Raw genomic sequence first — 5,023 nt, 5'->3', positions numbered from 1 at the left:
GCCCGCGGCCACCGCCCGGCTCGGGCACAGCGCTGTCTCCAGCCTGGAGATTCCGCGTTGTTTTTCCTGTCGAAGCAGAGTGCTGGTCTCAGAGCCGGACTGGGAACACTTCTGTGTCCCCGCCTCGTGACCGTCGCCGGGTTAATAGCAGGCATTTTGCGATGTGTTCGGGTCGAAGAGGGGCCTGGCTTTCTCCCAGGACCGGCTCACTCAGGGTGCCCGCCGGGGCCAGGGCTCAGGTGTCACGTTTACGTCACTGAGCCAGTAAACCAGTCGAGTGTCCGGGGTGGATACTGCCAATTGTGCACCTAAAATTCACCACCCTGTTCTGTGCCAAGAGGAGCTTGAATTTAAGGTGGCAGCGCCCCCAGCCCCAAGTGATGACGTCATGCTTATCTAAAATAATCAGACGAGCTGTTTCCCAGGCCCCCAGTCTCTTCTGCAGCGAGGGGAAGCTGAGTGGCCCAGCTCTGACTCATAGACCCTAAGGAGAAGACGGCTACACGGAGCTTGGGGAAGACGTTTCTTTGTTAAAAAAAAAAAAAAAAAGATGAGGTGACTTCTCATGCTTCCTCCCTTCTCATTGCCTTGTTAGCAGGAGTGATCTCTGGTGCTGCTGCAGCCATTTTGTGACCATGAGGCAAAAACCAAACAAATTGTGTTGCTCAGAGCTAACACGGCCTGGACCTCTGATGATACTACTGAAGAGCGAAAGCAATGCCAACAACCGCCTACCTTGGTCTCTACGAGAAGAGCAGCCCCCTCCTTCAACACGCCACGCCCTTCACCTTTTCTCTGCATGGCGGCCAAATCCACGGCTGACGAGGTAGCGGAGCAGAGCTGGATGTTTTCAGAGCTTCTGACTCCAGCGTCCGTGGGGTTTGCACTCTATCATGGTAACTCTTTTGAAAAGACACTTAAGCAGGTTCCCCAAATCCAGTGGAATATGGCAAAAATGTCACCCAATGAGGTTGGGCTCAAGGAGCAACAGGCATGAGTCTCACCTGGCTGGGTGACAGCGACCTGCGTCCTGTCCTGCCCAGACCCCGCTCGGTCCCCGTCCTCAGGGCCCAGGCTGCACATGTGTGTGGTTGGCGCGTGTGGCAGGGTGGGGCCTGTGGCGTTTACTGATGGACGAAGAGCGGATTTGCTGAGGCTGGGAGTCCAGCAGGGTCCAGCCTCCCCAGCGTCCTGCCGCGTCCTGGGGGCCCGATTACTGTCCTAGCTCCGATCACCTGTGGGTGGAGCACCTGTTGTTAGTTAACAAAGAGCCAGGTCTTTGACCCGACTAGGAAATGACTATTTTTCTATGGAGAACCACAGTTCCAGTTTCTGCCGCACCAACTACCCCAAACTTAGGGTGTAAAACAATGACCCTTTTCTTTTTCTTCGGGACAAGAAGGCAGGCAGGGTTTGGGGGGGCCATTCTCACTGGACGTCGGCGATGGAGCACCCGCAGACTGGCCCGAGGCGGCGGGGGTGCCGGGCCCTCGGGCGCTTGGCTCACATGGCGTCTGCTTCCTGCAGAGCCAGCGGCAAGAGGAGGGGCCCCTTCTGACCCCGCCCTGGACACCAACTTCATTCCGTCCGTCACAGCAGCTCACCGGGCCAGCCTCGTTCTGAAGGGAGGGGATGGCGTCGAAGGACCCGAAGGGCGTCTGGAAGGACTTTCTGCTGGGGACCCCCGAGGGGAGCACCTGCCAGCTCCCAGCACTGCGAGGACCGCACAGGTGCCCTGAATTGTTGACGTGCTTTGAGCAGCTGTGGCCTCTTTTCTGATTAAAAAGTTAAAGGGCTGTTCACATCCTCCTCTGTTGCCCGGGGACAAGACAGCTCACCCTCCTTTCCACAGGGCCTGGGTCCCCCAGGGGCCTTTCCGGCTCAGCCAGCAGCCTTCGCGTTATGCCCGTGACCGTCGTGGCCGGTTCAGCGGGAGCCAGGGCAGAGGCCAGGCTGCGCTGGGCGTCCTGTGGCCCGGAGCCCCGGCTCTGCGGGTTTGTGCGGGGAACGCCTTCCGGTCCACATTATAAACTAGGCCCCAAAATTAGTTTCTCTTTGAGAAAAGGTTTTTTAAAGTTATCTGTTTGAACTCCGCATTCCTTTCGGCGGCCTGGAGGCAGAGTTATCTGACCAGAAACGAACCGTATGGATTCGCAGAAGACAAGAGGGAGACGGAGCGGATCTGGGAAGGGGGGCTGCTTTCCGCCGGGGCTGGGGGGCCTTTCCACTGGAAGGGGCGATGCTGCTTCTGTCTTGTTCTTCGGACGCCGACGTCTGAAAAGGAAGAACCGGTCCCCCCCCCCTCTCGTGTGGACCCCGAGGGCCGACCTTGGCAGGGTGGGGAGGCTGCAGAAGGAAGTCGAAGTGAAGGACCTGGGGCAGGAGAAATAGTCTCGGGCCTGGAGTAGGCTGTGCTCTGCCCCGCCCTCATCTGGGCCGTCGGGGGGAGGACAAGACAACCTGACTCAGCAGAATCCGTCCGCGCCCCGCACTGCCCGGGGGCCAGGGACACCAACCAAGGAGCGCGGGGCTGCCAGGAAATGAAATGCCCCCCCGCCCCTCCAAGGCCCTCGACTTGGATGAGCGATTGTTAGGGGCCCAGTTGGTCACAGCACGTCAGCGATGCTCAGCGGGTAGCAGATGAAGCCATCAGTGCGGCTGCGTGTGCCGCAGCCGCCCCTCCAGAAACTGACCCTCCCTTCTCCGGGCGGCAGAAGCCTCCGCGGCTGCTTCTAGGCGACACCGTCCTGCTAGCGAGACGCCCAGGAGACAACCCAGGCTGTGATCCCTGGGCTGAGTGAGCCTCCCCGGCTTCGCAGCCTCGCTCGCGTGTCTTTAAAAATCCCTCTTTCCACGAAGGTGATGTTTCTGTCATCTTTGCGTGTGTGGGAGGGGCTGGGGCGGGGCGCAGGTGTGACCGGGGCGCAGGGGTGACCGGGCATGGCAGACAGAACCCGAGGGGGCCGCAGCTCAGGGCCCCGAGGTCAGCTTCGTGTCCGAGCCCGGCCGGTGGGCGGGCAGGAACACAGGCACCGTCCGTCTCGTTCCCATCCCTGGGGCTGACCTTGCTGTCACCTTGACCCGCCACGGAGCTCGCCCTTGAAGACTGGTCGGGGTGCCCCAGGCAGGTCCTCGGCCGGGGGACTCGGAAGGAGCCCAGACGGGCAGGTGCAGCATCTCCAAAACGTGACCAGTCCCCCCGAGCCCTTTATCCATCTATTCGACCCATGTAGGGGCCGCTGGGAATCAGCGAATCCGAATGCTTCTGTCACACCCACAAACGGCGGAGGCCGTGCCTGGGCCTGACCTTAGCGGCTGGGTCAGGGGGACGTCGCAGGCTGTGGGCCCCCGCCGGACACTCCGCAGTGGCAGTGGGTCCGAGGACGTCCTGGCCGCTAGGCCGACGCGGCCGGGGCAGCAGCAGGAGGGTGTGCGCTGCGCGGGCCCAGGTCAGGAGCACGTGGCAGCTGGGGCCGCCCTGGCGATGGGGGCGTTTCTTTCTGTTCACGGGGCGAAAAGGCCGGCACAGCCAAGGGGCCAAGGCCTGGGCAGGGGGCAGGTCTGGAGAAGGTGGACCCGTCTGGACTGTGGCGCCAACGGCGGGGCACTGAGTCCAGGGTCAGGCCGGGGTGGGGTCCGGTGCAGCGCCCACACGGTCAAGGCGACGGCTGCCCTGACCCGGGACAGGCTTTGCCCCAAGGGCAGGCCCGCGGGGCGGTGACATTCTCACTCGGGGTGAACCCAGAATGAATTCCCGCTGCGCCTGACCCGCTGTGGACAGCGATTCGATCAGGTGACCCCTTGACCGTGACCATGAGGACGCATGTGAAAAAGGATGAAGACATCACGTCCTTCACGAGGCTGCTTCTGTCCCCGGCCTGCTGGCCGCTCCGCCTCGGGCGCCGCCCTGCCCCCCGGCCGCCTCGTCTGCTGGGCTGTGACCCCCCGTAGAGCCCGGATGTGACCTGCTCGTTCCCGCAGCTGGACGATCACGTTTTATTCCCGGCGCATCTTCAGCCTTCTTGCTGCTGGTCTGCCGGGCTCCGAGCCAGCGTCCCTGTGGCCACAAACCCCGTGTCACTGCCGCTGTGAACAGTCCTGTCCTGTCCTCGCGCCGTGGATTCACCCGAGCAGGGGGAGCAAATGGAGACGAGGAAGCGAGGGCGGCTCGGGGTGTCCGGGTACCTTTCCACAGCGGCGCCCGCAGGGGGAGCCCCGGGGACGGGGACGGTGGCCCTCTGAGGCCTGTACACGGCTCCACGCGTCCACCTTCCGCACCCACCCGAGGCCAGGGCCCACGGAGGCTTCCCGAGGGTGATGGTGGGAGGGGGCGGTTCTGGTCCCAGCCGGAGACAAGGCGCGTGTCAGCCACCGCGGACGTCCGCACACGGTGGACTGATGCTCAGTGATAAGGAAGGACAGACGACTCCAGCCGTGCACACGGGCTGTTCCATTTTCTGAGCGTCCACAGCGAGACCGCCGCGGGTCACGATGTCAGAGCGGTTGTGCAGAGGCGGCAGGGGCCCCGCGCGGCCGGCGGCCACAGGCTTTCCGTCCGGGCCTGTTTGTCAGAGGCCACCCGTGTGCGCTCTCCCGGCCTGGCCCGCGCCGCACAGGCACCTTCCTCCATAATGACACGTTCCCCGGAGATGCTCACGTGGTGGGAGATGCCAGAAATCCGGGGTCCAGCCTGCGTGCCTCAGGGGATGGAGCGCCGTGGGCCCTGGCCGGTCAGTGCCCGGGACCAGAGCAGAACATCGACGGGGGCCGTGGCCAGCGTTCCCTTGGGGGTGGTCACCCCGCTGATGTCCGTGGTTTTCCTATAGACGCTCTCCAGACACCTCGCCACTGGGCACGTGGAACGGGGCTCAGCTCTCGGCTCTTTGGAGACAGTGACGCCCATTCTGCGGGAGTGAAACACACCCTCGTACGACCCTGACCGTAACCGAGAAAACGATGCTCACGCCACGAGAGGCCACACCGGGAATGCTCACGGACATGAACTCCCCGGGGTCGGCGGGGG

This window comes from Molossus molossus, unplaced genomic scaffold (genome assembly GCF_014108415.1).
Source record: "Molossus molossus isolate mMolMol1 unplaced genomic scaffold, mMolMol1.p scaffold_m16_p_4, whole genome shotgun sequence".
NCBI lineage: Eukaryota > Metazoa > Chordata > Mammalia > Chiroptera > Molossidae > Molossus > Molossus molossus.
This window is presented reverse-complemented; position numbering follows the sequence as displayed.